The 13791-nt window shown below is 41.9% G+C and overlaps 1 protein-coding gene across 1 annotated transcript in view; it reads right to left on the bottom strand.

Moving 5' to 3' along the window:
* The window catches only part of KLHL15 (kelch like family member 15), a 71168-nt gene extending 57423 nt beyond the window's left edge, over positions 1-13745 (bottom strand). The window contains exon 1 of the mRNA XM_049873184.1: positions 13509-13745. The gene's annotated coding sequence lies outside the window, so the exon portion shown is untranslated. The remainder of the gene's footprint in view (positions 1-13508) is intronic.
* Between the last annotated feature and the right edge of the window lie 46 nt (positions 13746-13791).

Genomic DNA, 13791 nt, shown 5'->3' with positions numbered 1-13791 from the left:
CAACACAAACAGCAACTATACACATGGACCTTGCCAGATGGAATACACAGAAATCAAACTGATTAAAAAAAGTCTGTGGAAAGAGACGATGGAAAAGCTCAATATCATCAGTCAGAACAAGGCCAGGGGCCAACTGTGGAACAGACCATCAATTGCTCATATGCAAGTTCAAGCTGAAACTGAAGAAAATCAGAGCAAGTCCACGAGAGCCAAAATATGACCTTTAGTATATCCCACCTGAATTTAGAGACCATCTCAAGAATAGATTTGACGCATTTAACACTAGTGACCGAATACCAGACGAGTTGTGGAATGACATCAAGGACATCATCCATGAAGAAACCAAGAGGTCATTGGAAAGACAGGAAAGAAAGAAAAGACCAAGATGGATGTCAGAGGAGACTCTGAAACTTGCTCACAAACATCAAGCAGCTAAAGCAAAAGAAAGAAATGATAAAGTAAAAGAATTGAACAGAAGGTTTCAAAGGGCAGCTCGAGAAGACAAAGTACTATAATGACATGTGCAAAGACCCAGAGATAGAAAACCAAAAGGAAAGAACACGCTCGGCATTTCTCAAACTGAAAGAACTGAACAAAAAATTCATGCCTCAAGTTGCAATAGTGAAGGATTCTATGGGGAAAATATTAAACGATGCAGGAAGCATCAAAAGAAGATGGAAGGAATATACGGAGTCATTATACCAAAAAGAATTAGTCGATGTTCAACCACTTCAAGAGGTAGCATATGATCAGGAACCCATGGTACTGAAGGAAGCAGTCCAAGCTGCTCTGAAGGCAAAAAACAAGGCTCCAGGAATTGATGGAATGTTAGTTGAGATGTTTCAACAAACAGATGCAGCGCTGGAAGTGCTCACTCATATATGCCAAGAAATATGGAAGACAGCTTCCTGGCCAACTGACTGGAAAAGATCCGTATTTATGCCTATTTTCAAGAAAGGTGATGCAACCGAATGTGAAAATTATAGAACAATATCATTAACATCACACTCAAGCAAAATTCTGCTGAAGATCGTTCAAAAACGGCTTCAGCAGTATATTGACAGGGAACTACCAGAAATTCAGGCCAGTTTCAGAAGAGGATGTGGAACCAGGGATATCATTGCTGATGGCAGATGGATCCTGGCTGAAAGCAGAGAATACCATTTGGATGTTTACCTGTGTTTTATTGACTATGCAAAGGCATTCAACTGTGTGGATCATAACAAATTATGGATAACATTGCCAAGAATGGGAATTCCAGAACACTTAATTGTGCTCATGAGGAAACTTTACATAGATCAACAGGCAGTTGTTCGGACAGAACAGGGGGATACTGATTGGTTTAAAGTCAGGAAAGGTATGCATCAGGGTTGTATTCTTTCACCATACCTATTCACTCTGTATGCTGAGCAAATAATACGAGAAGCTGGACTACATGAAGAAGAATGGGGCATCAGGATTGGAGGAAGACTCATAACCTGCGATATGCAGGTGACAGAACCTTGCTTGCCGAAAGTGAAAAAGACTTGCACTTACTAATGAAGCCTTCAGTATGGATTGCACCTTCGGTATGGATTGCACCTTGGGTATGGATTGCACCTTCGGTATGGATTGCACAGCCTTCGGTATGGATTGCATCTCAACATAAAGAAAAGAAAAATCCTCACAACTGGACCAATGAGCAACATCATGATAAACAGAGGAAAGATTGAAGTTGTCAAGGATTTCACTGTACTTGGATCCACAATCAACAGCCATGGAAGCAGCATCTCAAGAAATCAAAAGACACATTGCATTGGGTAAATCTGCTGCAAAGGACCTCTTTAAAGTGTTGAAGAGCAAAGATGTCACCTTGAAGACTGACCCAAGCCATGGTTTCAATCGCATCATATGCATGTGCATGTGAAAGCTGGACAATGTGTAAGGAAGACCGAAGAAGAGTCGATGCCTTTGAACTGTGGTGTTGGCGAAGAATATTGAATAGACCATGGACTGCCTAAAGAACGAACAAATCTGTCTTAGAAGAAGTACAACCAGAATACTCTTTAGAAGCAAGAATGGCAAAACTGCGTCTTACATACTTTGGACATGTAGTCAGGAGGGATCAGTCCCTAGAGAAGGACATCATGCTTGGCAGAGTACAGGGTCAGCGGAAAAGAGGAAGACCCTCAACGAGGTGGATTGACACAGTGGCTGCAATGATGAGCTCAAGCATAACGATTTTAAGGATGGTGCAGCAATGGGCAGTATTTTGTTCTGTTGTGCATAGGGTCACCATGAGTTGGAACCGACTCGACAGCACCTAACAACAGTAGATTACAAGTCTAAATTCAGGGTGTCAGTTCCAGAGGAAGGCTTTCTCTCCCTGCCGGTTCTGGAGGAAGGTCCTTGTCCTCAATCTTCCCCTGGTCGAAGTGCTTCTCAGGCTCAGGGACCCCATGTCCAAAGGATGCGCTCTGCTCCTCATGCTGCTTTCTTGGTAGTATAAGGTCCTCAACTCTCTGCTTGCTTCCCTTTCCTTTTATCTCTTGAGAGATAAAAGGTGGTACAGGCCACACCCCAGGGAAACTCCCTTTACCTTGGATCAGGGAGGTGACCTGAGTAAGGGTGGTGTTACAATCCCACCCTAATCCTCTCAACATAAAATTTCAATCAGAAAATGGAGGACAACCACACAATACTGGGGATCATGTCCTAACTAAGTTGATACACACATTTTTGGGGGGACATAATTCAATCCATGACGCCATTCTTTGCCGTGTTATCCATAATTTGTTATGATCCACACAATCGAGTGCCTTTGCATGGTCAATAAAACACACGTAAACATCTTTCTGGTATTCTCTGTTTGCAGCCAAGATCCATCTGACATTAGCAATGATATCCCTTGTTCCACATTCTCTTCTGAATCTGGCTTGAACTTCGGGCAGTTCTCTGTAGATGCACTGCTGCAACCATTTTGAATGATCTGCAGCAAAATTTTACTTGTGTGTGATACTAATGATATTGTTAGATAATTTCCACATTCTGTGGGATCCCTTTTCTTTGGAACGGTCACAAATATCGATCTCTTCCAGTCGGTTGACCAGTAAGCTGTCTTTACCATAGAAATCAGCAAATGCACAACCACCAACAGAATTGAAAACACATGTGTAAAAATGGTGTGGCAAGGGTGTCTGACGTCTTCTAATTTCACAAAGCGAAAGGAGTATCAAGACCAACAGCCTATACGCGGAGACAACATGGCGCTATAGACAGAAGCACCACACTGTCCTTCCACAGCAAAAACACGAAAAACTAGGTAAAACAGAGACACATGTCAATCCTGGAACCCTAAGTGTCAAATGAAGAGAGGAAGAACTCAACCAAGACCAAATGGAATACTAAACTGACAGAGAACAGAGTGAGGAAAGATACAGAGTGGAGGTCCCCTATCAGCTAACTTGGCACAGATTTGCCATCTTGGACTTCTCAGCCACCGAGACTGGCAGACAGGGAGTACAGGAAGGCAGCTTCACAGAGTTCCCAGCAGGAGACAGAGTACCCGGTAACCAGCAATACACACTTTCCCACCTCCAAACCTTCTTCCCCCTGCTCCACCTCCGCTGCTTCCTGGCAGGCCAGCTCCGTGCCACTTGGATTCGCCTGTCCACACTGGCTGGCTCCTTCAGTGCCATTTCCTTGTTGCAATCGTTGATTTTTTCAGCTTCTTTTGGTTTCTTCTCTTTCTCTCTTATCTCCTTCCCCTCCTTTCTCTCGAACACCTGGGTCCGTGTGCCATCTCTGCTTCTTCTTGAGAGGCTGTAAAGCGCCATTTGGCTAGGGAACCGTTTTCCAGAAATGCACCACCACACCAGTGGGATCCCTGGGAGCATTGTTTTTTTGTTTGTTTTTCTTCATTTCTTGGTTTCTCGTCTCTCTCTACTTTCCTTCTTTTTCTGTCTGCTTAACAGCTGGCGCTCCGTGCCATTCCCACCCCTTCTAGATAAGCTGTGCAATGCCTAGCAGCTTGGGAGCCACTTCCCCAGTCTGTGCCGCCAAGCCAGTGGGCTCCCTTGGGAATTTTTTTTCTTTTCCCAATTTCTTGTCTCTCTCTACCATCCTTCCCTTCTTTTCTCCTGCACATCTGGCGCCATGTGCTATCTCTGCTCATTCTAGATGGGCTGTGCAGTCCCACACAGCTGGGGAGTCCCTTCCCCACTCTGCACCACCACACCAGTGGACTCCCTCGGGGCATCTTTTTTTTTTTCTTTCTCTTTTCTTGATTTCTTGTCTCCCTCTACCTTCCTTCTTTACACTTCTCCTGGTGCTGTGTGCCATCTCTGCTCCTTCTTGATGGGCTGTGCAGCACCAATGAGCTGGGGACCCGCTTTCAGTGGGCTCCCTTGGGGCATTTTTTTTTCTGTTTTTCTTCTTTTTTTTCTCGGTTTCTTGTCTCTCTCTAACTCCCTTCCTTACCCTTCTCCTGAACACCTGGCACCATGTGCTATCTCTGCTCCTTCTGGATGGGCTGTGCAGCACCACTCCGCTGAGGACCCACTTCCAGTGGAGTCCCTTGGGGCATTTCTTTTTTGTTTCTTCTTTTTTTTCTCAGTTTCTTGTCTCTCTCTACCTCCCTTCCTTTCTTTCCTCCCAACCACCTGACATCTTTTTTTTCTTGATTTCTTGTCTCTTTCTCTACATTCCTTCCATTCCTTTCTCCTGATCACCTACCTGCGAGTGCCTGTCTCTCTCCTTTTTTAAAAAATCTAGTTTCTTATCTCTTTCTCCATCCCTTCCTTTCCTTTTCATGGACCATCTAGCTGCATGTGCCATATCTGTGCCTTCCTGATGGACTGTGCCTTACTGCTTGGCTAGAAAGCCACTGGCACACGGCTTCCCCAGTTCTGTGCCACTCCAACGGCAGGCTCCCTACCACTTTTTTTTTTTTGGCTCCTGTTTCTCTCTCCTCTCTCTTCTTTCCCAAACCGACTTAGCTCCACACATCACAACCTCCTCCTTCCTTCCTGCCTATCGGCACCATGCTCTGAACATTGCACCCTGAAGCAGCATAGGCATGGTGTACCCCCTGCACTGACCCCAGCCCCCCCTTTCAGCCCCGGTACGTGCCACAAACAACCCATCCCAGCCCCTCCCCTTCCACTGGACCTGCCCTGCTGCACCATAGCTGAGAGATTGGCCCTGCTCACTGGACAAGGTGGTGAGAAATATCATGCCCGCAGATGAGCAAACAACAAAGAATGCACAGCCTGCCTGCTCAGGCATAACCAAATAAAACAAAAAAGCAGGATGTAATAAACAAATCTACAATCAACAAAGGAAGAAAATAACTACTGAATGTCCCAAAGACAGCACACAATATCAAAACATTTAAAAAAGGACAGGAGGTTTCCAGTAAGTGTCCAAAATACAACACCAGATGATCTTCCAGTAAAAGAAAAGGCACTGGAACTACTTGACAGGGAATTCAAATCTCTAATATTCAGAGCTATCCAACAACTGAAGGAAAAAGCAGACAAAAATGAGGAAAAAATACACGAATCATGGAAAAGACAGACAAAACAATGGAAGAATTCAGGAAAGTAGTACAGGAACAAAATGTCAAAATAAAATAACAACTAGAAATCATACAAAAACAACAATTAGAAATCTAAAAGATAAACAACAAGATTTCAGAAATGGACAGTTTCATAGAATGTCTGCGGAGCAGGCTTGAAACAATGAAGACAGGATCAGTGAAATTGAAGACAAATACTTAAATGCCACTTTGTTTGAGGAAAAATCAGAAAAAAGAATGAAGAAAAATTAAGAAACCCTGAGAATCATGTGGGACATAATCAAAGTAAAAATTTGCAAGACATCAGAGTTCCAGAACAGGGGAATAACACTCCACCTAAAAGCTGCAAAGTACACATTCTTTCCAACTCACATGGAACATTCTCTAGAATAGACCACATCTTAGGCCACAAAGCAACCCTCAACAAAATCCAAAACACTGAGAAGTACAAAGTATCTTCTTTGATCACAATGCCATCAAAGTAGAAATTAACAATAAGAAGAACAAGGAAAAAAAAACAATTACATGGAAACTGAACAATGCCCTGCTTAAAAACCACTGAGTAATAGAAGAAATCAAAGATAGAATCAAAAAATTCCTAGAATCAAACAAGAATGAAAACAGATCATACGAAAACCTTTGGGATACAGCAAAGGCAGTCCTCAGAGTTCAATCAATAGCAATAGATGCACACATCCAAAAAGAAGAAAGGGACAAAATCAAAACATTAGGTATGCAACTTGAACAAATAGAGAACAGCAAAAGAAGCCCCAGACACCAGAAGAAAAGAAATAATAAAGATCAGAGCAGAAACAAATGAAATAGAGAATAGAAAAACAATAGAAAGAATCAACAAAACCAAAAGTTGGTTCTTTGAAAGGATCAACAAAATCGACAAACCACTGGCCAAACTGACAAAAGAAAAACAGGACAGGGTGCAAATAACCCAAATATGAAATGAAATGGGAGACATTACAACAGACACAACTGAAATAAAAACGATCCTAACAGAGTACTATCAAAAACTATACTCCAAAAACTTGAAAACCTAGAGGAAATGGACAAATCTCTAGAAACACACTACCTATCCAAACTAACACAAGATGATGTTGAAAATCTGAACAGACCCATAACAATAGAAGAGATTGAAAAAGCAATAATAATAAAAAAAAAACTCCCAGCAAAAAAATAACTCTGGCCCAGATGGGTTTACTGGAGAATTCTACCAAACATTTAGAGAAGAGCTTACACCACTACTACTCAAACTACTTCAGAACATAGAAAAGGAAGGGATGCTTCTGAATTCATTCTATAAAGCCAGCATAACCCTGATATTAAAACCAGGCAAAGATACCACAAAAAAGAAAATTACAGACCAATATCTCTCATAAATATACATGTAAAAATTCTCAACAAAATTCTAGCCAATATAATTCAGAATCATATAAAAAAAATAATAATACACCACAACCAAGTGGGTTTCATACCAGGTATGCAAGGATGGTTCAGCATTAGAAGATCAACCAACGTAATCCACCACATGAATAAAAGAATCACATGATCATCTCAATCGATGCAGAAAAGGAATTCAACAAAGTACAACACTCATTCCTGATAAAAACTCTCAATAAAATAGGTACAGAAGGGAAATTCCTTAACATAATAAAGGAACTCTATATAAAACCAACAGCCGACATCATTCTAAATGGACAGAGGCTGAAAACGTTCCCCTTGAGAACAAGAACAAGACAAGGATGCCCTTTATCACCACTATTAATTAGGATTGTGCTGGAAGTCCTAGGTAGAGCAATAAGGCAAGAAAAAGAAATAAAGGGCATCCAAATTGGTAATGAAGAAGTAAAACCGCCCCTATTTGCAGATGATATGATACTATACATAGAAAACCCAAAAGACTCTACGAGAAAACTACTGGAAGTAATAGAAAGATCCAACACAGTATCAGGATACAAGATAAACATACAAAAATCAGTTGGATTCCTAAACACCAATAAAAAGAATGATGAAAAGGAAATCAGGAAAACAATACCATTTATAATACCCCCCCAAAAATAAAATACTTAGGAATAAATCTAACCAGGGATGTAAAAAACATATACAAAGAAAACTACAAAACTCTATTGCAAGAAATCAAAATAGATCTGCATAAATGGAAAAATATACCATGCTCATGGATAGGTAGGCTCGTTGTAAAAATGACAATTCTACCCAAAGCAATCTACAAATACAATGCAATCCCGATCTAAATACCAACAACATTCTTTAAAGAGATGGAAAAACTAGTCATTAACTTTATATGGAAAGGGAAGAATCCCTGGATAAGTAAAGCACTATTGAAGAAAAAGAAGAAAGTAGGAGGATTCACACTACCTGACCTCAGAACCTACTATAAAGCTATGGTAGTCAAAACAGCCTGGTACTGGTACAACGACAGATACATTGACCAATGGAACAGAACTGAGGACCGAGATGTAAATCCATCCACATATGGTCAGCTGATCTTCGACAAGGGCCCAAAGTCCATCAAATGGGGAAAAGAGAGTCTTTTTAACAAATGGTGCTGGCAAAACTGGACGTCCATCTGCAAACAAATTAAACAGGACCCATACCTCACACCATACACAAAAAACTAATTCAAAATGGATGAAAGGCCTAAATATAAAACCAAAAACTATAAAGATCATAGAAGAAAAAATAGAATCAATGCTCGAGGTCCTAATACACGGCATTAACTGGCTACAAACCTAACTAACAACACACAAACTCCAGAAGATAAGCTAGATAACTGGCATCTTCTAAAAATTAAACACTTATGCTCATCAAAAGACTTCACCAAAAGAGTAAAAAGAGAACCTACAGACTGGGAAAAAAAATTTAGGCTATGACAAATCTGACAAAGGTCTAACCTCTACAACAAAAAGACAAAAAAATCCAATTAAAAAATGGGCAAAGGAAATGAACAGACACTTCACCAAAGAACACATTGAAGTGGCTAGCAGACACACGAGGAAATGTTCGCGATCACTAGTCACTAGAGAAATGCAAATCAAACCCACAATGAGACATCATCTCACCCCGGCATTACTGGCACAAATCAAAAAAACAGAAAATAAAAAATGTTGGAGAGGCTTCAGGAAGATTGGAACTCTCATGCACTGCTGCCATTTTGGAAAATGATATGGCGTTTCCTTAGAAAGCTAGAAATAGAAATACCAGATGATCCAGCAATCCCACTCCTAGGAATATATCCTAGAGAAATAAGAACTAACACATGAATAGACATATGCACACCCATGTTTGTTGCAACATTGATCACAATAGCAACAAGATGGAAACAACCTAGTTGCCCAACAACAGATGAATCGATAAACATACTATGGTACACACACACAATGGAGTACTACACAACGATAGAAGAACAATAATGAATCTGTGAAACATTTCACAACATGGATGAATCTGGAGGTCATTAATGCTGAGTGAAATAAGCCAATCACAAAAGGACAAATACCGTATGAGACCACTACTATAAAAACTCAAGAAAAGGTTTACACACAAAAAGAAACAATCTTTGACGGTTACGAGGGAGGGAAGGGGTGGGAATGGAAAAACACTAAATAGACAATAGGTAATGGTAACTTTGGTGAAGGGTAAGACAGTACATAATACTGGGGAAGCCAGTACAGTTTGTCCAAGGCAAGGTCGTGGAAGCTCAATCGACACATTCAAACTCCCTGGGAGAGCAAATCACTGGGCTGAGGGCTGTAGGGACTATGGTCTCGGAGAACATCTAGCTCAACTGGTATAACACAGTTTACAAAGAAAATGTTCTACATTCTACTTTGGTAAGCAGTGCCTGGGGTCTTAAAAGCTTGGGAGCAGCCATCTAAGATACTCTACTGGTCTCACCCCATCAGGAGCAAGGCAGAAAAGAAAACCAAAGACACAAGGGAAAGATTAGTCCAAAGAACTAATGGACCACAACTACCGTGACCTCCACCAGACTCAGCCCAGCACAACTGGATGGTGCTCAGCTGCCACTGCCGACTGCTCTGACAGGGATCAGAATAGAGGATCCTGGACAGAGCTGGAGAAAAATGTAGAACAAAATTCTAACTCACAAAAAAAGACCAGACTTACCGGTCTGACAAGAGACTGGAGAAACCCTGAGAGTAGGGCCCCCAGGCATGCTTTTAACTCAGTAATGAAGTCACTCCTGAGGTTCACCCTTCATCCAAAGATTAGACAGACCCATGAAGCAAAATGAGACTAAAGGGGCACATCAAACAGGAGCAAGGACTAGAATGCAGGAGGGGACAGGAAAGCTGGTAACAGGGAACTCAAGTTCGAGAAGGGAGAGTGTTGATATGCCGTGGGGTTGGTAACTAATGTCACAAATCAATGTGTGTAATAATTGTTTAATGAGAAGTTAGTTTGTTCTGTAAACCTTCATCTAAAGTGAAAGAAAGAAAAAAAGACCAACAGCCCAAGGCTGATTCCTATGAGGCTGAGACCAGACATACCTCTCTCGCCCAACTTTTTACCAATTCTGACACCAACTGTCCCTCCCATGGCACCCTCCACTCCTCTTCTGGATTTGATAATTCGTTTCGATGGCCACACAGAACTCATAGTTATGGGGTTTTTTAGGAAGTAACAGGTTATAATTCAGGTTCAGGAACTCTCAGGACACAGTTCCCTGACGAAGACAGCCTCTTCTCAGCCGTGCCCGCAGGCATGCCTCTCTCTGCACTCTCAGCCTCTGCCCTGCTCGGGCAAGTGTTACAAAGCTCTTTTAGCTCTGCTGGTTAGTGCCCAGAGGTACCCCACTCTGCCAGTAAGCCTCAGCCCAAAGGCGCTCAGTGCTAGCTCAGGGGGTCAGCAAACCTAGCTCCACCAAGTGCCCAGAGGCATCCTACTCTGCCAGCAAGGCACTCAGCTTTCTTGCTCCATGGGCCAGGCTTCAGAAGGTCACCATGCAGTCTCCTGCTGGTGTCCTGGTTCTGCTGCCCTTTCTCTGCTGCTGCTTCTCACTGTCTTTGGTATTACAGCTCTCTCTTCATCTCGTACATCCAGGAGCTTCTCAGCACTGGGATTCCAGGTTCAAAGGAAGAGCTCCACTCCTGGCTCTTCTTTCTTGGTGTTGTTGAGATCATCCTTTCCCGCCTCCGGGATGGTTCATTTTAAGCCTAGTGGGATGGCAAAACTGACCAATCCCCTCATTAGGATTCCATATGCCTTACTTGCATTGGTCCCACCCCCACAAGGGTGACATGTGCCTTATTTACATTATTAGCAAGCTATCCAATCCCCTTGGTGGGTCACAGGCACCTCATCTGCATAGTCCCACCTAGTCATTTGGTGGGAGTTACAAAGACTATGGCTAGAAGGGCCATATTAAGTAATTCACCATACCACAACATGTCCACATAAAAACTTGTACACGAATGTCCGCAGCAGCATTATTCATAATAGCCAACAGGTAGAAACAATTGAAACATCCATCAGTTGGTGAACAGATACACAAAATGTGGTACATCCATACAATGGAATTGTATTCCGCAATAAAAAGGAGCAAACTACTACTATGTGTTACAACATGGATGAACCTCAAAACCAATATGCAAGGTGAAAGAAGCCAGAGGCAAAAGACCATATGTTACATGATTCCATTTATATGAAAAAGCGAATCTATATACACAGAATGTCTCTGAGGTTGGAATGGGGACGGACTGCAAATGGACACCAGAGATCTCTTTGTGGTGAGTGAAAAGTTCTAAACCTGGATTGTGGCGATGGTTGTACAACTCTGTGAATTTACTAAAAATCTTTGACTTGTATACCTAACACAGGTGAATTTTATGGTACGTAAATTTTACCTCAATAAAGCCAATTAAAAAAACAGTATATAAAAAAAGTATACTCAGACTTGGCTATGAATTTCAGCTCTGCTGCTAGCTGTGGAAACTTGGATATGTTACCTAAGCCTTTTGGGACTCAGTTTCCTCCTCTGTAAAATGAGAATAATAGTATCTACCTCATTATAAAGAAAACAAAAATCCACACAACTGACCAATAAGCAACATCATGATAAACAGAGAAAAGATTGAAGTTGCCAAGGATTTCATTTTACTTGGATCTACAATCAACGCCCATGGAAGCAGCAGCCAAAAAATCAAACAACACGCGCATTGGGCCAATCTGCTGCAAACAACCTACTTCAAGTGTTAAAAAGCAAAGATGTCATTTTGAGGACTGAAGCATGCCTGACCCAAGCCATAGTGTTTTCAATTGCCTCATATGTATGTGAAAGACAGACAGTGAATAAGGATGACTGAAAAATTGATGCCTTTGAATTATGGTGTTGGCGAAGAATATTGAATATACCATGGACTGCAGTAAAGAATGAACAAATCTGTCTTGGAAGAAGTACAGCCAGAATGCTCCTTAGAAGCAAGATGGTGAGACTTCGTCTCATGTACTTTGGACATGTTATCAGGAGGGACCAGTGCCTGCCTGGAGAAGGACATCATGCTTGGTAGAAGGTCAGCAAAAAAGCAAAAGACCCTCAAGGAGATAGATTGACACAGTGGCTGCAACAACAGGCTCAGACATAGCACAGACTGTGAGGATAATGCAGGACCTGGCAGTGTTTCATTCTGTTGTACACAGGGTCACTGTGAGTCGGAATCAACTTGATGACACCTAACAACTTCACTGGATTGTTGTGAGGATTAAACCAATATTTGGTAAGTAGGTGTCAACAATTTTAGGTGCCAATAATTTTAACCACTATTTTCATTAATTTGAAATTAATTATTGCTTCCTGTGCCTTTTTACTTCCAATAAAAATTTCTGACAATGAAGCATAATATTTAGTTATTTTCTAGGTATTATCAATGAGTTTTATTTTATTGAGATGTAGTTTCCATACTATAACATTCACCCTTTTAAAGTATAGAATTCAGTGGTTTTTATTACAGTCACAAAGTTGTGCAACCATCACTATCTAATTCTGGAACTCTTTCACCACCTCAACGGGTTTTCTTAATTGGCTGGTATAACTATTTAGAAGCTAAGATAAATAAGAATTAAACATCACCATCCAAGTACAATATAGCATAGTTTCCACCATCACTTAGCCAGTGAATGCACTCATTGAAACACAGCTATCTATTTAGGTAAACCGTTGTACCTAAAATTTATTATATAAAACACATATTCATTTTAATCTTAAGTACTCAATGGGTACATATAACCTAAATTTTTATGTACCTCTCCTTATATCTTTTTTCCAGTTAATAATGAATACCTGTTTACAACAGAAAAACTGCAAAGCATAAAAATGTATGGAGTAAAACAAAAAACACCCAACTTCTTTTTAACACGCGATGAAAAAAGGTTTGAGTCTCAAAATTGTTTAAATTTTAAAATGACGATTGGTAATCTTCCCATTAAAGAAGTGGGTTTTCTTGGACCTGCTTTTTTAAAAACTTACTTTGGGCGCTCTTATGACACCTAGCTTCTCCCCGAAGCAAAATCCTTTCGGAGTGCACTCTAGTGCCACCACGGACCACCTCTCAAGGCCCTAGAGACCTCCGTCTGGGAACAACTTAGGAACTTTGCTTTTCCTATCCGGGCGCCCCTGAGCCCTTCCCCTAACCTCCACGCGAGGGCGCCCTCCCCGAAGCCTGACAGGCGACGCGCGGCGCCTTGAGCGTAGCCCGCTCAGCACGCGGCCTCCTCCCAGCCACGAGCACCGTTGCAGGCAGCGCGGATCCCGAGCCGACTTCGCCTTATTAAATTGTACCCAGGAATCGGTAAATAACGACAGTCTCTCTATATTCTAGTTTCACACCCCAGATAAAATTCTCAAGTTTCGGCAAACCGGTTCGGGCAACGCTCCCGGAAACGGAAATAGCTTCTCCCTTACCAGCGCGGAGCGTCGTGTTACGTTCCCCTCCAGGCCAAAGGACCTTTTCTGGAGCTGCCTTAAATGTTGCCTGCCCAAATAGCCAACAGTTCTGCGATTAGTAGATCCCGACACTTTGCATTGTGTTTCTTAGTAAGCCGACTAGCACTGAATGAGCCTAAGCGGAGAGAAGTCCAAGCAGTGAGGTCCCTGCTGCATGGGTCATCCGCCTTCGCTAGGCTTGGGCCCTGGTCTGTCTTCCCGCCTCGACTTCCCCGCCCCTCACCAGAGGGCTTGCGTGTTG

Source organism: Elephas maximus, chromosome X, assembly GCF_024166365.1.
Source record: "Elephas maximus indicus isolate mEleMax1 chromosome X, mEleMax1 primary haplotype, whole genome shotgun sequence".
Taxonomy (NCBI): Eukaryota; Metazoa; Chordata; class Mammalia; order Proboscidea; family Elephantidae; genus Elephas; species Elephas maximus.
The sequence above is the reverse complement of the archived record's forward strand: the minus strand, read 5'-3'. Positions and strand labels throughout refer to the sequence as shown.